This window comes from Hyperolius riggenbachi, chromosome 5, assembly GCF_040937935.1.
Source record: "Hyperolius riggenbachi isolate aHypRig1 chromosome 5, aHypRig1.pri, whole genome shotgun sequence".
NCBI lineage: Eukaryota > Metazoa > Chordata > Amphibia > Anura > Hyperoliidae > Hyperolius > Hyperolius riggenbachi.
In genome coordinates, this window is record NC_090650.1 from 7,993,364 (window position 1) to 8,019,098 (window position 25,735).

The window sequence follows — 25,735 nt, forward strand, 5'->3', positions numbered from 1 at the left end:
ACCTGGGGGTGTCAAGGCGGAGTCACCAGGCTGATTCCCAAAAGATTTCATGTAGAAATCGGGAATCAGCCTGTGGTGCATGGGCAGGCAACAGATCTGTCTCTGATCAGATTGGATCAGGGAGAGATCTGTCACTTGGTCGATCTGCCCATACATAGTCTGATGTATGGGCACCTTTATGAGACTAATTAGCTGAGCCGGAGCTCGGGTACAAAACCAGATACTTACCTAAAGAGTGCAAGGTTCAAACAGACCATCTAAATGGGGTTAGAGGTTGTTAGCTGAGATAAGGATCCTTGTTTACTCCATGCTCACAGACCTGGGATTAGGATTGACATTTAGATGGTCTGTTTGAATTAAGGCATTTTAATGACATGTATTTATGCTTGAAAGAAATATCTGTTTTAACTTTTGATGTTGCATGTATACAGCTGTCTGTACCACCAGCCTGCAAACTAACAGGATGTAAACCTGACGAAGGCTGCAAGGCCGAAAGCTTGTTTATTCTTATTCATTTTTAGTTAGCCAATAAATGGTATCATCCCGATTTAAAACATCTTGCTTTTACCTAAAGAGGGGGGACGCCGCAGGATCCTATTGCGACGTCCCTCTCTATTCTAATGTCCTCCATCGCTGAGCGCGGCTCCCCAGAAGATTAGCAACAAGGCATGGTCATTTATCACATCGGGGTCACACAGCTCCTCTTCCTCCGGTGTGGCCGCGCAATAGCCGACTGAGCCCGCCCTGCATGCGCAGAAAGCCAAAGCTGTGGGCTCCGTGGTACAGCGCATGAGCGGGCCAGCTCGCGAGACTTCGGCGCGGCCATTTACGTGAAAGGGAAGCTGCATGGCACCGATTTGGAGGGGGGCTGTGCTCTACAATGGGGGGGGGGGCTGCGGACAAGAGAGGGAAGCCTCAGGCTGGGTGCACACTGGTCAGTGCGTGAAAGGTCGCGCTTTCTGTCATGTGCAGTTTTAGTGCGTTTTAATGCATTTGCGGTTAGCATATACAAAACACATAGGCGTTTTATATGCATCTTGCAAGTGTTTTTTAAATGCGTTTTATGCAAATCAACAGCAAGTCAACAGGAAACGGAAATACATCATAAAACATTTTTTTTTTTTAAAAACACATAAAAACGCATGCAAAACGCACTAAAACACAGAACCTCTGCATCACCATTGACTTTCATTATGTGCGTTTTTGATGTGTTTTTGAAAAATTTACAACAAAACCAGCGTTTTTAAAAATGCAAATTACAAAACGCATACACATGCGTTTTTTTATGTGGCCCATTGACTAACATCATATGCATAAACACTGCGTTTTACCCAACCCTAGCGTTTCTGCCTAGTGTGTTCCCAGCCTCAATAGGATCCCGAGGCTTCCCTCTCTGCGGGGTTACTGATGATGAAATCAGAAAAAAGTAAAAGTGTTTATCCTGAATAATATACTGCATTCTACGACTTGTCACTACAGGGCCTCTTTACTGCCTTCTGCTATATGTCACTACAGGGCCTCTTTACTGCATTCTGATATATGTCACTACAGGCCCTCTTTACTGCATTCTGCTATATGTCACTATAGGTCCTCTTTACTGCATTCTGCTATATGTCACTACAGGGCCTCTTTACTGCATTCTGCTATATGTCACTACAGGGCCTCTTTACTGCATTCTGCTATATGTCACTACAGGGCCTCTTTACTGCATTCTGCTATGTGTCACTACAGGGCCTCTTTACTGCATTCTGCTAAATGTCACTACAGGGCCTCTTTACTGCATTCTGCTATATGTCTCTACAGGGCCTCTTTACTGCATTCTGCTATATGTCACTACAGGGCCTCTTTACTGCATTCTGCTATATGTCAGTACAAGGCCACTTTACTGCATTCTTCTATATGTCACTAGAGGGCCTCTATACTGCATTCTACTATAAGTCACTACAGGGCCTCTTTACTGCATTCTGCTATATGCCACTACAGGGCCTCTATACTGCATTCTGCTATATATCACTACAGGACCTCTTTACTGCATTCTGCTATATGTCACTACAAGGCCTCTTTACTGCATTCTGCTATATGTCACTACAGGGCCTCTTTACTGCATTCTGCTATATGTCACTACAAGGCCTCTTTACTGCATTCTGCTATATGTCACTACAGGGCCTCTTAACTGCATTCTACTATAAGTCACTACAGGGCCTCTTTACTGCATTCTGCTATATGTCACTACAGGGCCTCTTTACTTCATTCTGCTATACGTCACTACAAGGCCTCTTTACTGCATTCTGCTATATGTCACTACAGGGCCTCTTTACTGCATTCTACTATAAGTCACTACAGGGCCTCTTTACTGCATTCTGCTATATGCCACTACAGGGCCTCTATACTGCATTCTGCTATATATCACTGTTATAATTTAAGTAGGCCTCAGTTACTTGGCCTGAGTTTTATGTAAAAGGCTTGTCCGCAGTGTATGCCTTTAAAATAAATAGAGGTTTTGTGATGCAGGCAGAGGCATCTCAGGGTCTGCGTGTAGCAGAGGATACACGCAGATACTGAGAACATGTTCCTAAAAGAAGGCCATCGGACTACTCTGACCTCAACCACAGGAACAGAAAACATTGGCCATGTTTACTAAACATCCACGGTCCTGCATATAGGCCAAATGCCTCATTGATTATTAATCAAGTAGGTGTGTATGATGACACCGCGAGTGGGTCCACCAATAATCTGGTCTAGGGGGTGGCGAAGATGATGTCATATTTAACTCTTTCCTAGTCAGTATTAAAGGCTGAGGGAGCTATGAGAGGTCACTTCTGCTTCTGCTTCTTCCTTCTGCACTAGCTAGCAAGGCTGACTGGGATGACTTCTAAGCATGTTCTTCCTTTCTGTAATCTGATATAATGTATGCTGTACATAGGTAGTTTAGTGTAACGTAGTTAAGAAGAAGGTATCTGATAGACTTCAGCAGGGAGTCTCATCACGAGCTTGTAACGCAACATGAAGATTGGCATAGCTAGGATATGATGACTGTATCTATCTGTCTTTTTGTGACTTGAATAAATAACGTAAACATTGAAGAAGCCTGAGAAAGTCTATATCCTGTTTGCGGTGTGGAGAGTCAAGTGATCTCACAGTCTGTGAGACGATGGTGTCGAAGCAAGGTGATTAGAACAGTTTATAACAGTGGTGCTGAAATCCTTCCCTGCCTAGCAATACAGGCAGACGGGGCTGGGGCCGAAGAAAGTGGTTTCAAGATATTCCACAGCAAAACAAGCGGAATAGACGGACACGGACTGTAAAGCTTATCAAGCTGATACTGATAAGCTGGTGTGAGTGTGTGGGAGCCGAGCACACACGGGCTGCAATTCGAGGGAACTAGGGGCGACACTTGTGGATGTTAAACTTTGACTGTAAGTGCACATCAGTCATAGCCTAAACCGGATCGCAGGTGACTGGAACGCTCCGAGGCCGGCTGGCAGCTGCCGCTGGATATCGATCCGCTGAGCCAGCGTGGGTACACAGAGATGACGCTCAGGAGTTCCAGAGATCCACTCAGTGTCGGGAAAAAGTTGCCATAAGCTGGTCGAATTCGCAGGCTTACGAAGTCCTCTGCTCAGGCAAGTATGTTTTACGTTGTTATGTTGCATTATCTTTATTGTATGAGAGGAGGATAATGTGTTCTGTGTTTTGTGTTAATTGCAGCGTGGAGGCTGCGGGTTTCGCATCTTGTAAATACAGAATGTGTTTTCAGAGTTTATGCGCTTTGATTGTTTCTTAGGATTCGATGTTCCTGTGTGGCAGATGTTTTGTTTTCTCTCTCTCTGGGTTTTGTTTTGTTTTTCTCTCCCTGTCCAGAGACTGGGCAGGATGATAGATAAAGGGGGGGGGGGGTCCCCCGCGGCAGAGGGAAACCAACAGTGTTAGTGGTGGACAGGGGAGAGAGGTAGCCGAGTAGACAGGAGAGGGAAGGAGAGAACAGTTGCAAAACTTAGAAGTAAGTTTTTTCTCGGTGAGCTGTTTTTTTTCTTTTTTCTTTTTTTTCGGGGAGCTGGGTGGACAGCCCTTGTCTCTGGGTAGCTGTGTAAGTTCGCATAGTGACAGCTGAGATAATGGGTGAGGTTTTTGTTTGTCTTTCCTCCGTGCGTTTCCAGTCAGAGTTGCTAACATGCTTGTACATATCCGCATCTGTTATGTTGTTCAGCCAGCTCGTCTGTTGTTCGGCTCAGCAGTACTAGCCGTTAATGTGGTTTAGAGTTATGCGGCGTGCTGTAGTAGTTCTGAGTTGTGGCTGAGATAAGCTGCAGGTGATTTGTGGAGAGAGGGAGTTTTCCACGTCCCAAGGATTTCTCCTTAGGTTTTTACGGACATCCAGGAATGTATGATTTTTTTTTTACTCTGCATTGTGGATAGATGCTTTGTAATTATGCATAAAATGTTTGTTCTGTTTGTATTTTGTTTTCTCTCCTAAGATATAGGAACGAGAGGCTGCTATGGGAGCAGCCATCTTAGCTGGCATTCCAGGACTCAAAATGGCGGCAGTGGAGAGAGCCCGCCCCCGAGAGTCATGGCCCCCACACGTCATGGCAGGGGGGGAGGAGGGGCTGGGGGATCCACGTCACGTCAGGCTGTGCTCGCGGCTCCGGGCAGAGCAGCTGAAAGGGAGTTGACCAATCCGGGTTTCCGTCGGGTAGAAATACAGAGACATGGTACTGTGTGTCTCGGGTCTCAAAGTATTTCCCCAGAGGTTTTCCCTGAGTCCGTGGAAAGGAATGCCAGGATACGTACAACAAGCTATTACTGTATGATTAGCAGGAGCACGGATAGGAAAAGTGTCCCAGCTAGGGGCAGGGACACACGTAGCAGTGCAGGTCAGGGAAGTGTCTGTACTGAGTTGCTTACGGGATTATTCCTGTAAGTGGGGCACCTTAACCACTTGCCGACCGCCCACAGCCCATGGGCGGCGGCAAAGTGGACGCCTAAAGGACCGCAATACGCCTTCAGGCGGCGCGTCCTTTAGGCATGCCGGGGGAGCGATCGCGTCATTGATGACGCGCGCTTCCCCCGGCAACTGGCTCCGCCCACCCGCCGTAACATCCCGCCGGCCATACGGAAGCGCCGGCGGGATGTTAACCCCGCGATCGCCGCTACAAAGTGTATAATACACTTTGTAATGTATACAAAGTGTATTATACAGGCTGCCTCCTGCCCTGGTGATCCCAGTGTCCGAGGGACCACCAGGGCAGACTGCAGCCACCCTAGTCTGCACCCAAACACACTGATCTGCCCCCCCCCGCCCACTGATCGCCCACAGCACCCCTCAGACCCCCCCCTGCCCACCCCCCAGACCCCTGTTTGCACCCAATCACCCCCCTAATAACCCATCAATCACTCCCTGTCACTATCTGTCAACGCTATTTTTTTTTTATCCCCCCCCCTGCCCCCTGCCCCCTCCTGATCACCCCCCCACCCCTCAGATTCTCCCCAGACCCCCCCCCCAGACCCCCCCCCCCCTGTGTACTGTATGCATCTATCTTCCCTGATAACCTGTCAATCACCCGTCAATCACCCGTCAATCACCCATCAATCACCCATCAATCACCCCCTGTCACTGCCACCCAACAATCAGCCCCTAACCTGCCCCTTGCGGGCAATCTGATCACCCACCCACACCATTAGATCGCCCGCAGATCCGACATCAGATCACCTCCCAAATCCATTGTTTACATCTATTCTCTCCTCTAAACACCCACTAATTACCCATCAATCACCCATCAATCACCCCCTATCACCACCTGTCACTTTTACCTATCAGATCAGACCCTAATCTGCCCCTTGCGGGCACCCAATCACCCGCCAACACGCTCAGATTGCCCTCTGACCCCCCCTTATCAATTCGCCAGTGCATTAATTACATCTGTTCTTCCCTGTAATAACCCACTGATCACCTGTCAATCACCTGCCAATCACCTATCACCCATCAATCACCCCCTGTCACCCCCTGTCACTGCCACCCATCAATCAGCCCCTAACCTGCCCCTTGCGGGCAATCTGATCACCCACCCACACCATTAGATCGCCCGCAAACCCGCCGTCAGATTACCTCCCAAATGTATTGTTTACATCTGTTATCTTCTCTAAACACCCACTAATTACCCATCAATCACCCATCAATCACCCCCTATCACCACCTGTCACTGTTACCTATCAGATCAGACCCTAAGCTGCCCCTTGCGGGCACCCAATCACCCGCCCACACGCTCAGATTGCCCTCAGACCCCCCCCCCCCCCACCTTATCAATTCACCAGTGCATTAATTACATCTGTCCTTCCCTGTAATAACCCACTGATCACCTGTCAATCACCTGCCAATCACCTATCACCCATCAATCACCCCCTGTCACTACCACCCAACAATCAGCCCCTAACCCGCCCTTGCAGGCAAACTGATCACCCACCCACACCAATAGATCGCCCGCAGATCCGACATCAGATCACCACCCAAGCGCAGTGTTTCCATCTATTCTCTCCTCTAAACACCCACTAATTACCCATCAATCACCCCCTATCACCACCTGTCACTGTTACCCATCAGATCAGACCCTAATCTGCCCCTTGCGGGCACCCAATCACCCGCCTACACGCTCAGATTGCCCTCAGACCCCCCCTTATCAATTCGCCAGGGCATTATTTACATCTGTCCTTCCCTGTAATAACCCACTGATCACCTGTCAATCACCTGTCAATCACCCCCTGTCACTGCCACCCATCAATCACCCCTGTCACTGCCACCCATCAATCAGCCCCTAACCTGCCCCTTGCGGGCAAACTGATCACCCACCCACACCAATAGATCGCCCGCAGATCCGACATCAGATCACCACCCAAGCGCAGTGTTTCCATCTATTCTCTCCTCTAAACACCCACTAATTACCCATCAATCACCCCCTATCACCACCTGTCACTGTTACCCATCAGATCAGACCCTAATCTGCCCCTTGCGGGCACCCAATCACCCGCCTACACGCTCAGATTGCCCTCAGACCCCCCCTTATCAATTCGCCAGGGCATTATTTACATCTGTCCTTCCCTGTAATAACCCACTGATCACCTGTCAATCACCTGTCAATCACCCATCAATCACCCCCTGTCACTGCCACCCATCAATCACCCGCTGTCACTGCCACCCATCAATCAGCCCCTAACCTGCCCCTTGCGGGCAATCTGATCACCCACCCACACCAATAGATCGCCCGCAGATCCGACGTCCGATCACCTCCCAAGTGCAGTGTTCACATCTGTTCTCTACCCTAAACACCCACTAATTACCCATCAATCACCCCCTGTCACTGCTACCTATCAGATTAGACCCCTATCTGCCCCTAGGGCACTCAATCACCCGCCCACACCCTCAGAATGCCCTCAGACCCCAGCCCTGATCACCTCGCCAGTGCATTGCTTGCATCTATTCCCCCCTCTAATCACACCTTGAGACACCCATCAATCACCTCCTGTCACCCCCTAGCACACCTACCCATCAGATCAGGCCCTAATTTGCCCCGTGTGGGCTCCTGATCACTCGGCCAAACCCTCAGATTCCCCTCAGACCCCCTTCCGATCACCTCCCCAGTGCATTGATTGCATCTATTTTCCCCTCTAACCACCCCCTGAGACACCCATCAATCACCTCCTGTCACCCCCCTAGCACTCCTATCCATCAGATCAGGCCCAATACAACCTGTCATCTAAAAGGCCACCCTGCTTATGACCGGTTCCACAAAATTCGCCCCCTCATTAGTGATGCTCAAATACCCCTTTTTAAAATTCGAGTTTGGTCGAATTCGAATAGTAAATTATTCGAGGTCAGTCGAATATTCGAGTCGAATAATTTTTACTATTCGATTCGACCTCGGACTTCGAGCTCACTATTTGAGTCGGTATTCGAGCTAACTATTCGAGCTGACTATTCGAATTGGCCTTAAATAGCTTCCCAACACTTGTTTTGAGGGTTAATGATGCAAGAAACATATTTTTTTCCAAGTGACAACAGCAAGTGATTATGTGGGGATGTTCCTTTAAAAAAAAAAAAAGGTGAAAAGAGAAGTTGTGTCCAGAATTTTGTTCAGTACTGTATATACTTCTTCTTCTTCTTCTTCTTTATCTTCTATATCTTCTTCTTCTTCTTCTATATCTTCTTCTTCTTCTTCATCTTCTTCTTCTTCTTCTTCATCTTCTTCATCTTCATCTTCTTCATCTTCATCTTCTTCATCTTCTTCATCTTCATCTTCTTCATCTTCTTCTTCATCTTCTTCATCTTCTTCTTCATCTTCTTCATCTTCATCTTCTTCATCTTCTTCTTCTTCTTCTTCTTCATCTTCTTCTTCATCTTCTTCATCTTCTTCTTCATCTTCTTCATCTTCATCTTCTTCATCTTCTTCTTCATCTTCTTCATCTTCTTCATCTTCATCTTCTTCATCTTCTTCTTCATCTTCTTCATCTTCATCTTCTTCATCTTCTTCTTCTTCTTCTTCTTCTTCTTCTTCATCTTCTTCTTCATCTTCTTCATCTTCTTCTTCATCTTCTTCATCTTCATCTTCTTCATCTTCTTCATCTTCATCTTCTTCATCTTCTTCTTCATCTTCTTCATCTTCTTCATATTCATCTTCTTCATCTTCTTCTTCATCTTCTTCATCTTCATCTTCTTCATCTTCTTCTTCTTCTTCTTCTTCTTCTTCTTCTTCATCTTCTTCTTCATCTTCTTCATCTTCTTCTTCATCTTCTTCATCTTCATCTTCTTCATCTTCATCTTCATCTTCATCTTCTTCATCTTCTTCTTCATCTTCTTCTTCTTCTTCTTCTTCTTCTTCTTCTTCTTCTTCATCTTCTTCTTCATCTTCTTCATCTTCTTCTTCATCTTCTTCATCTTCATCTTCATCTTCATCTTCTTCATCTTCTTCTTCATCTTCATCTTCTTCATCTTCTTCTTCATCTTCTTCATCTTCATCTTCTTCATCTTCTTCTTCTTCTTCTTCTTCTTCTTCTTCATCTTCTTCTTCATCTTCTTCATCTTCTTCTTCATCTTCTTCTTCATCTTCTTCATCTTCTTCTTCATCTTCTTCATCTTCTTCTTCATCTTCTTCATCTTCTTCTTCTTCTTCATCTTCTTCTATATCGTCTTCTTCGTCACTTATTTCTCTTTTCATTTTTTTTTTTTTAAAGAAATGCAGCTATTTTTGAGCGTAACAACAAATAGCTGGTGGCGCACGCATGTTGGAAGCGCCATTGTATGTGCTCCCTGGCAGTGGAAACACACAGACAGCAGGAGGTAAATTTAGCAGCAGGAGGAGGAGGATGAGTGTGTGGCAGCATGCAGTCAATGAGGCAGGCAGCGTGACATAATAGCCCTGGTACCTAGCGGTGATACCATGGCTGTAAATAAACACAACAGGAGGTCCCAGACAGCGGTCGTGCAGCCCACATTGTGTCCAATACACAACTGGGACAACACAGTTTTCAACCCGGGCACCTCAGAAAAATTAAACCTTTTTTTGTAATGGTTTTGTAGTTTTGGTTTTACAACCAATTACACAGATATATAGCTATTTTTTGACGTAATAGCTGGTGGCAGAGTGGCAGCAGAAGGTAAATCTGTGTACCCTGGCGGTGGGAAACACAGACAGACAGCAGCAGCAGCAGGAGGAGGAATGGAGGAGAGTAATTATGTGAGCAGCTATTGTTTGACGTAATAGCTGGTGGCAGTGTGGCAGCAGAAGGTAATTCTGTGTACCCTGGCAGTGGGAAACACAGACAGACAGCAGCAGCAGGAGGAATGGAGGAGTAGTGTGAGTGTGGCAGCAGGTAGGCAGCGTGACATAATAGCCCTGGTACCTAGCGGTGATACCAGGGCCGTAAATAAACACAACAGGAGGTCCCAGACAGCGGTCGTGCAGCCCACATTGTGTCCAATACACAACTGGGACAACACAGTTTTCAACCCGGGCACCTCAGAAAAATTAAACCTTTTTTTTTTTTTAATGTTTTTTTGGTTTTTGGTTTTACAACCAATTTAGCTATTTTTGGACGTAATAGCTGGTGGCAGAGTGGCAGCAGAAGAAGGTAATTTTGTGTACCCTGGCAGTGGGAAACACAGACAGACAGCAGCAGCAGGAGGAGGAATGGAGGAGTAGGCGAGCAGCTATTGTTTGACGTAATAGCTGGTGGCAGAGTGGCAGCAGAAGGTAAATCATCTGTGTACCCTGGCAGTGGGAAACACAGACAGACAGCAGCAGCAGCAGCAGGAGGAGGTATGGAGGAGCAGTGTGAGTGTGGCAGCAGGTAGGCAGCGTGACATAATAGCCCTGGTACCTAGCGGTGATACCAGGGCCGTAAATAAACACAACAGGAGGTCCCAGACAGCGGTCGTGCAGCCCACATTGTGTCCAATACACAACTGGGACAACACAGTTTTCAACCCGGGCACCTCAGAAAAATTAAACCTTTTTTTGTAATGGTTTTGTAGTTTTGGTTTTACAACCAATTACACAGATATATAGCTATTTTTTGACGTAATAGCTGGTGGCAGAGTGGCAGCAGAAGGTAAATCTGTGTACCCTGGCGGTGGGAAACACAGACAGACAGCAGCAGCAGCAGGAGGAGGAATGGAGGAGAGTAATTATGTGAGCAGCTATTGTTTGACGTAATAGCTGGTGGCAGTGTGGCAGCAGAAGGTAATTCTGTGTACCCTGGCAGTGGGAAACACAGACAGACAGCAGCAGCAGGAGGAATGGAGGAGTAGTGTGAGTGTGGCAGCAGGTAGGCAGCGTGACATAATAGCCCTGGTACCTAGCGGTGATACCAGGGCCGTAAATAAACACAACAGGAGGTCCCAGACAGCGGTCGTGCAGCCCACATTGTGTCCAATACACAACTGGGACAACACAGTTTTCAACCCGGGCACCTCAGAAAAATTAAACCTTTTTTTTTTTTAATGGTTTTTTGGTTTTTGGTTTTACAACCAATTTAGCTATTTTTGGACGTAATAGCTGGTGGCAGAGTGGCAGCAGAAGAAGGTAATTCTGTGTACCCTGGCAGTGGGAAACACAGACAGACAGCAGCAGCAGGAGGAGGAATGGAGGAGTAGGCGAGCAGCTATTGTTTGACGTAATAGCTGGTGGCAGAGTGGCAGCAGAAGGTAAATCATCTGTGTACCCTGGCAGTGGGAAACACAGACAGACAGCAGCAGCAGCAGCAGGAGGAGGTATGGAGGAGCAGTGTGAGTGTGGCAGCAGGTAGGCAGCGTGACATAATAGCCCTGGTACCTAGCGGTGATACCAGGGCCGTAAATAAACACAACAGGAGGTCCCAGACAGCGGTCGTGCAGCCCACATTGTGTCCAATACACAACTGGAACAACACAGTTTTCAACCCGGGCACCTCAGAAAAATTAAACCTTTTTTTTTTTTAATGGTTTGTTTGGTTTCGGTTTTGCAACCAATATAGCTATTGTTTGACGTAATAGCTGGTGGCAGAGTGGCAGCAGAAGAAGGTCATTCTGTGTACCCTGGCAGTGGGAAACACAGACAGACAGCAGAAGGGCAGTACACAGCAGCCCACTGTAGGTGTAAAATGTGTGGCTGCAGGCGACGTAATAGTCAAAGTGAACCAGGCTGGCTTAGTGAGCAGGAGCCAGGAGGTGGTAAAGGGTGGTAAGGCACATTAACGATGGTTCCGGCAGCCAGTTCATGTCCCCCTCTCGCCGACAACAGGGGCCAGGAACTCGCCTTCCACCCACGCCTGGTTCATCTTGAGAAACGTCAGTCTGTCCACAGACTTGTGAGACAGACGTGAGCGTTTCTCGGTGACCACGCCACCAGCTGCACTGAAGCAGCGCTCGGACAGCACGCTGGAAGGGGGGCAGGACAGCACTTCCAGGGCGTACTGCGCTAGCTCGCTCCAGATCTCCATGCGCTTGACCCAATACTCCATGGGATCAACAGGGGCATCGCTGTCAAGCCCGCTGTACGACCCCATGTAGTCAGCCACCATGCGGGTCAGGCGCTGGCTGTGACCGGAGGAGGATGCTGCTGCATGCATCTCCTCTCTAGTCACTGCTGCCGGAGCCTCTACAGTCCTGTAGAGCTCGTGGCTGAGAGACAGCAGGTCTGTGGGGCGCTTGCTGCTGCTGGATGCAGGCACCTGCTGCTGCCTCTGTGCTGGCTGCTGGACAGTGGGGGTGGAAGGCTGGGGGAAGGCTTCCTCCAAGCGCTCAACAAGGGCCTGCTGCAAGCTCCTTATTTGTTGCGCTGGGTCTCCTCCTGCAGGCGGCAGGAACTGGCTCAACTTCCCCTTGAGGCGTGGGTCCAACATCATGCTGATCCAGATGTCCTCCCTCTGCTTCATCTGGATCACCCTGGGGTCCCTGCGCAGGCACGCCAGCATGTGCGCTGCCATTGGGAAGAGGCGGGCCACGTCTGCTGGCACATCGACGTCAGTGCTGTCCTCATCCTCCTCCTCTGCCGCCTCATCCTCTCTCCACCCCCGCACCAACTCAGCTGCGCTGTGCTGATCCCCCTCATCAGCAGCCAGGTCAGGGACCTCCACCAAGTCCTCCTCCTCCTCCCCCTCAGAGGTGGACTGCGCAGCTGGTTGCCGCTCCTGCTGGTCCAAGGCTGCCGCTCCCTGTTCCAGCAAACCATCGAGGGCCCTGTTCAGCGGAGAAACCAGGGGCACCCACTCGCAGACCATAGCATGGTCCCTGCTCACCATGTTTGTGGCCTGCAGGAAGGGAGCCAGCACAAAGCACACCTGCTGCATGTGCCTCCAGTCATCATCGGGGACGATGGACGGGATGTTGCTGGTCTTGTCCCTTCTCCGAGCTGCGGAAACAGTGGCCAGGGCAAGGTACTGGTTGACAGCGTGCCTCTGTTCAACCATACGCTCCAACATCGCCAGGGTGGAGTTCCAGCGAGTCGGAACGTCAATGATCAGCCGATGGCGTGGCAGATCCAGCTCCTTTTGCACGTCTTCCAGGCTCGCACAGGCTGCAGCCGAGCGCCGGAAGTGACGCACAACATTCCTTGCCGTTTCCAGCAGTTCGCCCATCCCCTGGTAGGTGCGCAGGAACTTCTGCACCACCAGGTTCAGCACGTGGGCAAGACAGGGGATGTGGGTCAGGTTTCCCCTGTCTATGGCAGCAACCAGATTGGCCCCATTGTCGGACACCACCTCTCCGACTCTGAGGCCTCTGGGGGTCAGCCAAATCCTCTCCTGCTCCTGGAGTTTGGCCAACACGTGGGCTGCCGTCAGCTTGGTCTTGCCAAGGCTGACCAAGTGCAGCAGCGCTTGGCAGTGGCGGGCCTTCACGCTGCTGCTGAGGCGGGGGGTTTGGCCAGGTGTGGCGGAGGATGGCAGAGGATCGGAGGAACCCGCTGCAGTTCCCCTGACCCTGCGGGGTGGCACCACCCACTGTGTTGCTGCTGCTGCTGCTGCTGTGCCCGCTGCTGCTCTCCCATCCTCACCCCCTTCCACCAAGCTGACCCAGTGGACAGTGAAGGACAGGTAGCGGCCTGTCCCGAAGCGGCTGCTCCAGGAGTCCATGGTGACGTGGACCCTTTCACCAACCGCGTGCTCCAGCCCTCGCTCCACATTGGCCATCACAAAGCGGTGCAGTGCTGGAATGGCCTTGCGGGAGAAAAAGTGTCTGCTGGGGAGCTGCCAGTCTGGGGCTGCACAAGCAAGCAGCGCCCGCATGTCGCTCCCCTCCTGCACGAGCGTGTACGGCAGGAGTTGGGAGCACATGGCCCGTGCCAGCAAGCCGTTCAGCTGCCGCACGCGACGGCTGCTGGGAGGCAGAGCCCTAACCACCCCCTGGAAGGACTCGCTCAAAAGGCTCTGGCGTGGCCTTTTGCTGACACGGGAATCACCAGACACAGCGGAGGAGGCCACTGAGGACTGGCTGCCAGAACAGGCCTCAGTGTCGGCGGCAGGAGTTGCAGAGGGGGGAGGAGCAGTGCGTTTCCGCACTCCTGCTGGTGCTGCTGGAGGAGCAGGAGGGCGGGTGGCTGCTGTTGCTGCTGCTGAAGGCTGTGCAGTGATGGGTGTGGTGCCACTGCCAGCACCAGATGCCTTCAGCCTCTGGAACTCCTCATGCTGGTGGAAATGTTTAGCCGCAAGGTGGTTGATCAGCGAGCTGGTGCTGAACTTTAAGGGGTCTGCACCTCTGCTCAACTTCCGCTGACAGTGGTTGCAAGTGGCGTACTTGCTGTACACAGTGGGCATGGTGAAAAAGCGCCAGATTGGTGACAGAAACATCCCCCTACGGCATGGAAGCGCTGCTGCCTGTCTCCCTGTGGTGGTTGGGGGGGGGGCTTGGGTGCGGCTGGTGGTGGTACTGGCTGATGCTGCTGCTGCTGCTGCTGAGCCTGAGACACCAGCAGGCTGTGGGTCGCTGCCAATGCTTGCAATGATGCGCCTCCTTGCAAGGCCCACAAGCGCATCCTCCTCCTCCTCCGAGCTGCTGAGGACGACATCCCCTGGAGGTGGTGGCACCCAGTCTCTGTCTGTCACCGGGTCATCAACATCATCCTCCCCCTCCTCAAACATGTCCTGCTGGGATGATGACCCCCCAAACTCCTCTCCTGATGCATGGATGGGCTGCTTGACTGTCGCCACAGTCTTGCTGTCCAATCCCTCATCCCCCAAAGTGCCCATCAGCATCTCCTCCTCAAAATCGCCAACAACAGCAGACAATTGACTCATCATGCCTGGGGTCAAAAGAGTGCTGAATGAGAGGTCGGCGACTGACGGTGAACTGGCCTCCTCCCCAGACCCTGCTGGGCGGCTGCTGCGAACAGGGGTGGTGGTGGTGGTGGTGGTGAGGGTGGAGGCCTCGGATGCAGAGCTGATGGCGGGCTGCTCATCCTCCGTCATGAGTTGCACCACAGTGTCTGCATCCTTTTCCTCAATGGGACGTTTCCGACCCGGCTGGAGGAAAATGGGAGCAGGTGCTACACGCTGCTGCTGCTGTGTCTCTGCAGCGTGAGTTGCAGATGCTCCTGCTGGGCGGCGCCCAAGGCGTCCACGGCCAGTGGCTATGGGAGGAATGTTAGCCACTGACGCTGCTGCTGCTGCTGCGGAACTGTGCATGGTGGCGCGCCCGCGGCCGCGGCTTGCCACAATGCTGCTCCCTCTCCTCCTGATTCCCTTGCTGCCCTTCCCCTTGCCCAAACCGCGCTGGCTGCCACTTCCAGACATCTTAAATGTTTTGGGCGTATAGACAAAAGTTTTGTAAAAGGGCGGGTGAAAAGTGGGGTACTTTAATGGAGTGGGTTGGTTGGTGAGGTGACTGAGTGAGTGTCCCCTAGTACAGTAAGTAAGTAGTAACAGTCAGGAAGTACAACTAGCAGTTACAATAATCAGTAGTAATCACAAGTAAATTTAGTGTGTGTACACTCAGACAGTGAGTGCACGCACGCAGGAGCTAGTAGCCTATGAACACAGTGACTGAGTGTCCTAGACTCCTAGTACAGTAAGAGTAAGTAGTAACAGTAAGTAGAACTAACTAATTACAATAATCAATCAGCGATCAGAAGGAAATGGAGTGTGGGTGGTGTGTGTACACTCAGACAGTGAGTGACCGCACGCAGGAGCTAGTAGCCTATGAACACAGTGACTGAGTGTCCTAGACTCCTAGTACAGTAAGAGTAAGTAGTAACAGTAAGTAGAACTAACTAATTACAATAATCAATCAGCGATCAGAAGGAAATGGAGTGTGGGTGGTGTGTGTACACTCAGACAGTGAGTGACCGCACGCAGGAGCTAGTAGCCTATGAACACAGTGACTGAGTGTCCTAGACTCCTAGTACAGTAAGAGTAAGTAGTAACAGTAAGTAGAACTAACTAATTACAATAATCAATCAGCGATCAGAAGGAAATGGAGTGTGGGTGGTGTGTGTACACTCAGACAGTGAGTGACCGCACGCAGGAGCTAGTAGCCTATGAACACAGTGACTGAGTGTCCTAGACTCCTAGTACAGTAAGAGTAAGTAGTAACAGTAAGTAGAACTAACTAATTACAATAATCAATCAGCGATCAGAAGGAAATGGAGTGTGGGTGGTGTGTGTACACTCAGACAGTGAGTGACCGCACGCAGGAGCTAGTAGCCTATGAACACAGTGACTGAGTGTCCTAGACTCCTAGTACAGTAAGAGTAAGTAGTAACAGTAAGTAGAACTAACTAATTACAATAATCAATCAGCGATCAGAAGGAAATGGAGTGTGGGTGGTGTGTGTACACTCAGACAGTGAGTGACCGCACGCAGGAGCTAGTAGCCTATGAACACAGTGACTGAGTGTCCTAGACTCCTAGTACAGTAAGAGTAAGTAGTAACAGTAAGTAGAACTAACTAATTACAATAATCAATCAGCGATCAGAAGGAAATGGAGTGTGGGTGGTGTGTGTACACTCAGACAGTGAGTGACCGCACGCAGGAGCTAGTAGCCTATGAACACAGTGACTGAGTGTCCTAGACTCCTAGTACAGTAAGAGTAAGTAGTAACAGTAAGTACAACTAACTAATTACAATAATCAATCAGCGATCAGAAGGAAATGGAGTGTGGGTGGTGTGTGTACACTCAGACAGTGAGTGACCGCACGCAGGAGCTAGTAGCCTATGAACACAGTGACTGTCTGACTGAGTGTCCTAGACTCCTAGTACAGTAAGAGTAAGTAGTAACAGTAAGTACAACTAACTAACAATAATCTATCAGTAATCAGAAGGAAATAGAGTGTGTGTACACACAGACAGTGAGTGAGTGCACACACGCAGGAGCTAGCTAGTAGCCTATAAACAGTGACAGTCAGTGAGTGTCCTACTCCTAGTACAGTATAACTACAATACTATTAGTAAAGGACAGCAGAAATACTGGTATAGATGAGAGAAATAAACAGAGGACAGCTGCCCACAGAGGCAAGGCCCCCCTGAGGCCTAAACCTGTAAGCTTGCAGCAGCTGCCTGTCTCTAATGTAACACACAAGCTACTAACTAAAATACAATGTCTATCTAACTAACAACAATATAGGTGTATATGGCAGGTGTAGGTGAGCAAAAACGCTAGGTAAATGATCACAATAGAGCACTTGCTAAGCCAAAGCACAAAGGAGCAACTCTCTCTCTGTACAAGTCTCAGGCAAGCATGGAGAAACGTAACATGGCGGCCGCTATTTATAGGGTAGGGGCTGGCCAGGGTCCCCCTCTGTGATTGGCTGCCGTCAGAGGGCCTGGGAGCCCTCTGATTGGCTCTAAGGACATCAATCTGGGCTATGACGCTATTCGAGCTCGGTACCGAGCTCGAATAGCGCCGAGTTGCTCGAATAGCTCGAATAGTGAATGGGCTATTCGAGTGTACTCGGATAGCCCATTCGAATAGCTCCAGCTATTCGGAGCTCGAATACCGAGCTCGAATAGCTGAAAAAGAGCTCGAATATTCGAGCTACTCGAATATTCGAGCTCTGCTGAGCACCACTGCCCCTCATAGACCACCTGTCATCAAAATTTGCAGATGCTTATACCCCTGAACAGTCATTTTGAGACATTTGGTTTCCAGACTACTCACGGTTTTGGGCCCGTAAAATGCCAGGGCGGTATAGGAACCCCACAAGTGACACCATTTTAGAAAAAAAGACACCCCAAGGTATTCTGTTAGGTGTATGACGAGTTCATAGAAGATTTTATTTTTTGTCAAAAGTTAGCGGAAATTGATTTTTATTGGGTTTTTTTCACAAAGTGTCATTTTTCACTAACTTGTGACAAAAAATAAAATCTTCTATGAACTCGCCATACACCTAACGGAATACCTTGGGGTGTCTTCTTTCTAAAATGGGGTCACTTGTGGGGTTCCTATACTGCCCTGGCATTTTAGGGGCCCTAAACCGCGAGGAGTAGTCTAGAAAACAAATGCCTCAAAATGACCCGTGAATAGGACGTTGGGCCTAGTGTTGGGCGAACAGTGTTCGCCACTGTTCGGGTTCTGCAGAACATCACCCTGTTCGGGTGATGTTCGAGTTCGGCCGAACACCTGACGGTGCTCGGCCAAACCGTTCGGCCATATGGCCGAACTAAGAGCGCATGGCCGAACGTTCCCCGAACGTTCGGCTAGCGCTGTGATTGGCCGAACGGGTCACGTGGTTCGGACCCGAACGCGCTCTGATTGGCCGAACTGTCACGTGGTTCGGGTAAATAAATACCCGAACCACGTCATATCTCCGCCATTTGTCTGTGGGTTTAGCTTTGGGTAGGCAGGCAGGGTAGTTCGCGCTCCAGCCACGCTAGCCAGGGTCCCCCCCAGTCATTGTGTGTCACTGCTGGGAACAGTAGTACACCGCTCGTTCAGCCACACTATATAGCATTCTGTGTACTGTTCTGTGTCTGCTGGGAACAGTGGTACACCGCTCGTTCAGCCACACTATATAGCATTCTGTGTACTGTTCTGTGTCTGCTGGGAACAGTGGTACACCGCTCGTTCAGCCACACTATATAGCATTCTGTGTACTGTTCTGTGTCTGCTGGGAACAGTAGTACACCGCTCGTTCAGCCACACTATATAGCATTCTGTGTACTGTTCTGTGTCTGCTGGGAACAGTAGTACACCGCTCGTTCAGCCACACTATATAGCATTCTGTGTACTGTTCTGTGTCTGCTGGGAACAGTAGTACACCGCTCGTTCAGCCACACTATATAGCATTCTGTGTACTGTTCTGTGTCTGCTGGGAATAGTGGTACACCGCTCGTTCAGCCACACTATATAGCATTCTGTGTACTGTTCTGTGTCTGCTGGGAACAGTAGTACACCGCTCGTTCAGCCACACTATATAGCATTCTGTGTACTGTTCTGTGTCTGCTGGGAACAGTAGTACACCGCTCGTTCAGCCACACTATATAGCATTCTGTGTACTGTTCTGTGTCTGCTGGGAACAGTAGTACACCGCTCGTTCAGCCACACTATATAGCATTCTGTGTACTGTTCTGTGTCTGCTGGGAACAGTAGTACACCGCTCGTTCAGCCACACTATATAGCATTCTGTGTACTGTTCTGTGTCTGCTGGGAATAGTGGTACACCGCTCGTTCAGCCACACTATATAGCATTCTGTGTACTGTTCTGTGTCTGCTGGGAACAGTAGTACACCGCTCGTTCAGCCACACTATATAGCATTCTGTGTACTGTTCTGTGTCTGCTGGGAACAGTAGTACACCGCTCGTTCAGCCACACTATATAGCATTCTGTGTACTGTTCTGTGTCTGCTGGGAATAGTGGTACACCGCTCGTTCAGCCACACTATATAGCATTCTGTGTACTGTTCTGTGTCTGCTGGGAACAGTGGTACACCGCTCGTTCAGCCACACTATATAGCATTCTGTGTACTGTTCTGTGTCTGCTGGGAACAGTGGTACACCGCTCGTTCAGCCACACTATATAGCATTCTGTGTACTGTTCTGTGTCTGCTGGGAACAGTAGTACACCGCTCGTTCAGCCACACTATATAGCATTCTGTGTACTGTTCTGTGTCTGCTGGGAACAGTAGTACACCGCTCGTTCAGCCACACTATATAGCATTCTGTGTACTGTTCTGTGTCTGCTGGGAACAGTAGTACACCGCTCGTTCAGCCACACTATATAGCATTCTGTGTACTGTTCTGTGTCTGCTGGGAATAGTGGTACACCGCTCGTTCAGCCACACTATATAGCATTCTGTGTACTGTTCTGTGTCTGCTGGGAATAGTGGTACACCGCTCGTTCGCCACTGTATAGCATTGTGCTCTGTGTCGCTGCTGGGAATAGTGGTACACCGCTCACCCGTCACTGTATAGCATTGTGCTCTGTGTCGCTGCTGGGAATAGTGGTACACCGCTCACCCGTCACTGTATAGCATTGTGCTCTGTGTCGCTGCTGGGAATAGTGGTACTGTATAGCATTTCTGTACTGCCACTGTACTGCTGCCAGTCAGCGTGTACTGTAAGGATAAGTGAAATGAGGAAGAAATCCGGTGAAAGAGGGAGGGGCAAGGGAAGAGGTGTTTCCCCTGACGGTTCACGTACAGGCCACAGGGGAGCACCCAAGAAAACCCACTCAATACCGCCCATGTTGTCCAGGACAACAACCCTCACAAATCCAAAAGAACAGGACCAGATAATTACTTGGATGACCTCTCAAGCGTCCAGCAGTGGGTTAAGCAGCACCAGCACATCACGCACGAGGTCCGAGTCCTCAGCCAGTTACAAGGAGCCAGTGGGCACAAAGCTGACACAACCGGCAGCGACACCACGCACACAACTGCCAGATAACCAGTCCGATGAATTACCTCAGGACACAATGGGGTATTCGCAGGAGCTATTCCCAGCCCAACAAACTTCCACCTTTCAAAGGTCAATGGAGGAACAGCCAGAAATGTTGTGCCTGGATTCACAACCGTTAACTGTGGGAAATGCACCGCGCACTGAAATACAAGGCGAGTCCGAAGAGGACTCGGAAACCCAAATCCCAGAGCAATTTGGGCAGGAGGGGTTGCAATTGCAGGAGGTCGGCCGACAAGATCTGGAAGACGACGTTGGAGTGTGCTGCGCAGAGGTTGTTGTGGGGAGCTCTACTCCACGGCGGTGGCCCACAATGACATATGACGAGTTTGAGGAGATGGAAGAGGAGGGTATGGACAATGTGGACAGAGACCCAGATTTTGTTTGTGAACGAGAACATCGCCGTCGTAGCAGCAGCACAGATGAGTCTGTTGAAGAACACACTGCTGCACGAGTTCGCCTTGTGCCACAAGGTAGGCGGCGCGCAATTTCAGGCACCACAAGCGTGGAAGTTCAAGTGAGAGGCAAAAGAGGAGCAAACAGAAATCGCCAGCAAGGAGGCAGGTGCTCCAAAGTCTGGGCTTTCTTTGAAGACTGCACTGAGGATGTTACCATGGCGATTTGCAAGGTGTGCAAGACCCGCCTGAGCAGGGGGAAAAATATTAACAACCTCTCCACCACCAGCATGAGCCGTCACATGCTATCCAAACATCCCACTCTTTGGGCAAACGCGTCAGGACAGGGTACCAGAAACAACACTGCCTCCCTTGGGTTCACCAGACTCACCACCAGACCCGCCTCAGCAGCAGCAGTAGCCCAGCCATTGCGTGGTTCACAACATTCACAAACATCAGACGACGCTGACACTGTCACTTTCCGGAGTAGTGCTCTTGAGGTCTCCCAGTGTTCATCAAACACAACAACCAACAGCCCTTCCGTGTGCAGCGCTACGGTTCAGTTGTCTGTGTCGGAGATGTTTGAGCGCAAGAGGAAATTGCCAGCAAATGACCCCCGGGCCGTGGCAGTAACAGCCAGCATAGCCAAGCTTCTGGCCTGCGAAATGCTGCCATATCGATTGGTGGAGACAAACAGCTTCAAGGGCATGATGTCAGTGGCCATCCCACGTTACGTGGTTCCCAGCCGCTACCACTTTGCGCGCTCTGCAGTGCCTGAGTTGCATGAGCACGTGGTCAGCAAAATAACCCGAAGCTTGAAGAATGCCGTTGCCTGCAAGGTTCACCTCACCACTGACACCTGGACGAGTGCGTTCGGCCAGGGTCGATACATCTCCCTTACCGCGCACTGGGTGAACCTTGTGGAGCCTGGCAGCGATTCCTCACCTGCTACGGCACGGGTGTTGCCCACGCCACAAACAGCTGCACCGCCGTCCCTCCCACTGGATAACAGCAGCACCTACCTCTCTGACTCCTTCTCCTCCAACGCATCTCAAAGCTGTACCTCATCCGGAAACGCTAACCCAGCAGCAGTAGGATCGTGGAAGCAGTGCAGCACAGCTGTTGGCATGCGTCAGCAAGCGTTGCTGAAGCTAATCTGCCTTGGGGATAAGCAGCACACAGGGGAGGAAATTTGGAGGGGAATAAAGGAACAGACGGATTTGTGGCTGGCACCGCTGGACCTGAAACCGGGCATGGTTGTGTGTGATAATGGGAGTAATCTCATTCGCGCTTTAAGGTTGGCTAAGCTGACACACATCCCTTGCCTGGCGCACGTGATGAACCTAGTAGTTCAGCGGTTCCTGAGGACATACCCAGGCGTGCCCGATCTGCTGTTGAAGGTGCGTCGAGTGTCCAAACATTGTAGAAATTCCAGTACTGCTTCGGGGGCACTCGCCAAGATGCAGGAGCGCTTCAATCTCCCCCACCATCGCTTGCTGTGTGATGTCCCTACGCGCTGGAATTCTACGCTGCACATGCTAGCCCGCTTTTGCGAGCAGAAGAGTGCAGTGGTCCAGTACATGACGGCGCAGTACCGAGGCGCATCCGGCCAGCTGCCAAGCTTCTGTGGATCCGATTGGGCCAACATGTTGGACCTCTGCCAAGTCCTCCAAAATTTTGAGCAATCCACGTTGCTTGTGAGCAGTGACAACTCTTCAGTCAGCATTACCATACCACTGCTGTGTTTACTGAAGAGGTCGATGTTAAAAATCAAGGAAACAGCTGTCATGATGCAACTGGGGGAATCTGAAGGAGAAAACGATCAGCGTGATGGTACCAACATCAGGCCATCCGCCTCAGGGAACGCTGGCCCCAGCAGCTATGACGAAGAAGAGGAGGAGGAACAGCTGGAGTTGGAGCAGGAATTTCATGCCACCACTGACGAGGGCCAGAGCGGTGCACGTTGGACTTCCACAATTCAACGCGAATGGTCAGCAGAAGCAGACCAGGAGGAAGGTGACGACTATGATGCATCACAACAACTATCACAACGCTCACAAGAGGATGATGAGGATTCTGGTAGGACTCTGGCACACATGGCTCAATTCATGCTAGACTGCATTGAACGTGACCCACGCATTGTGCGCATTCTGGACAACACCAATTACTGGGTTTATACCCTTCTGGATCCACGGTACAAACACAATGTTCCAAAACTGCTTGAAGAAAGAGTCAGACAGGTCAAAATGGAAGAATACCAGCAGGCCCTTGTGGAGACTTTAGAGAGGAGATTGACATCCTCCCCCTCCTCTAGCCAGTTGTACGCAGACAGACTGACTTCCGCAAACCCAGGACGACCAGGAGGGCAGCAAACAACGCAAGCCGCAGCTAGTACCCAAAAGGGAATGGTATCGGCAGTGTCCTTGGAGTGGGAAAATTTTCTGACACCCATGCAGCCGCAGCCCACTGAACAGCAAGCGTGCAGATCCACCTCCAACACCGATCGCCTGGAGAAGATGGTCAAGGACTACATGTCAGATGGCGTAGCTGTGTCGAACCATCCATCTGCACCCTTCAACTATTGGGTATCGAAGCTAGACACCTGGCACGAACTGGCAATGTACGCAATAGAGGTGCTGGCTTGCCCGGCAGCCAGCGTTATGTCGGAACGCTGTTTCAGTGCTGCCGGAGGCATCGTCACAGATCGGCGTATCCGCCTCTCTACAGAAAATGCAGACCGTCTGACTCAAATTAAAATGAATCAATCCTGGATTGGAAATGACTACGCAACACTCCAGGACCCCAACCAAGTAACATGACCAATGAACATCTGGGATGGTGTTGCGTTTCCGGGCCCTGTTTATTGAACCTCTCATCTGTATTACATTTATGACTGCATGGCGGCAAAAAGCATTGCTGCTATATCCGCACGCTTTTTGTCCACATGCAAGGCCTGGGTTGTTGTGTCTCACAAAGCGTGGCCTTCTCCTCCTGCGCCTCCTCCTGTTCCATCACGTCTGCTGCTGCTGGGTTAGCGTTGCCGCGTGGTCCCTGTTTATTGAACCACTTATCTTTATTACATTTATGACTGCATGGCGGTACAAAGCATGCTATCCGCACGCTTCTTGCCCTCATGCAAGGCCTGGGTTGTTGTGTCTCACAAAGCGTGGCCTTCTCCTCCTGCGCCTGCTCCTGTTCCATCACGTCTGCTGCTGCTGGGTTAGCGTTGCCGCGTGGTCCCTGTTTATTGAACCACTTATCTTTATTACATTTATGACTGCATGGCGGTACAAAGCATGCTATCCGCACGCTTCTTGCCCTCATGCAAGGCCTGGGTTGTTGTGTCTCACAAAGCGTGGCCTTCTCCTCCTGCGCCTGCTCCTGTTCCATCACGTCTGCTGCTGCTGGGTTAGCGTTGCCGCGTGGTCCCTGTTTATTGAACCACTTATCTTTATTACATTTATGACTGCATGGCGGTACAAAGCATGCTATCCGCACGCTTCTTGCCCTCATGCAAGGCCTGGGTTGTTGTGTCTCACAAAGCGTGGCCTTCTCCTCCTGCGCCTGCTCCTGTTCCATCACGTCTGCTGCTGCTGGGTTAGCGTTGCCGCGTGGTCCCTGTTTATTGAACCACTTATCTTTATTACATTTATGACTGCATGGCGGTACAAAGCATGCTATCCGCACGCTTCTTGCCCTCATGCAAGGCCTGGGTTGTTGTGTCTCACAAAGCGTGGCCTTCTCCTCCTGCGCCTCCTCCTGTTCCATCACGTCTGCTGCTGCTGGGTTAGCGTTGCCGCGTGGTCCCTGTTTATTGAACCACTTATCTTTATTACATTTATGACTGCATGGCGGTACAAAGCATGCTATCCGCACGCTTCTTGCCCTCATGCAAGGCCTGGGTTGTTGTGTCTCACAAAGCGTGGCCTTCTCCTCCTGCGCCTGCTCCTGTTCCATCACGTCTGCTGCTGCTGGGTTAGCGTTGCCGCGTGGTCCCTGTTTATTGAACCACTTATCTTTATTACATTTATGACTGCATGGCGGTACAAAGCATGCTATCCGCACGCTTCTTGCCCTCATGCAAGGCCTGGGTTGTTGTGTCTCACAAAGCGTGGCCTTCTCCTCCTGCGCCTCCTCCTGTTCCATCACGTCTGCTGCTGCTGGGTTAGCGTTGCCGCGTGGTCCCTGTTTATTGAACCACTTATCTTTATTACATTTATGACTGCATGGCGGTACAAAGCATGCTATCCGCACGCTTCTTGCCCTCATGCAAGGCCTGGGTTGTTGTGTCTCACAAAGCGTGGCCTTCTCCTCCTGCGCCTGCTCCTGTTCCATCACGTCTGCTGCTGCTGGGTTAGCGTTGCCGCGTGGTCCCTGTTTATTGAACCACTTATCTTTATTACATTTATGACTGCATGGCGGTACAAAGCCTGCTATCCGCACGCTTCTTGCCCTCATGCAAGGCCGGGGTTGTTGTGTCTCACAAAGCGTGGCCTTCTTCTCCTCCTGCGCCACCCTCCTCCTGTTCCATCACGTGTGCTGCTGCTGGGTTAGCGTTACCGGTCCCTTTTCCTGGAACCTCTTATATGTATTACATTTATGACTGCATGCCGACAAAAAACATGTTACCTGTGCAAAGAAAACAGACATTTCCCGCATTTAAAAGACAGTTTTCCCTTTGAAACTTTAAAATCGATTTTCTCAAAAACTATAAGCTCTTTTTGCTAATTTTTTTTTCCTCTTGTACCCACTCCCAAGGTGCACATACCCTGTAAATTTGGGGTATGTAGCATGCAAGGAGGCTTTACAAACCACAAAAGTTCGGGTCCCCATTGACTTCCATTATGTTCGGAGTTCGGGTCGAACACCCGAACATCGCGGCCATGTTCGGCCTGTTCGGCCCGAACCCGAACATCTAGATGTTCGCCCAACACTAGTTGGGCCCCTTAGCGCACCTAGGCTGCAAAAAAGTGTCACACATGTGGTA

General features: G+C 50.3%; 1 protein-coding gene across 2 annotated transcripts in view; it reads right to left on the reverse strand.

Moving 5' to 3' along the window:
• The window catches only part of ASNS (asparagine synthetase (glutamine-hydrolyzing)), a 106,203-nt gene that overhangs the window by 48,294 nt on the left and 32,174 nt on the right, over positions 1–25,735 (reverse strand). The window lies entirely within an intron of this gene.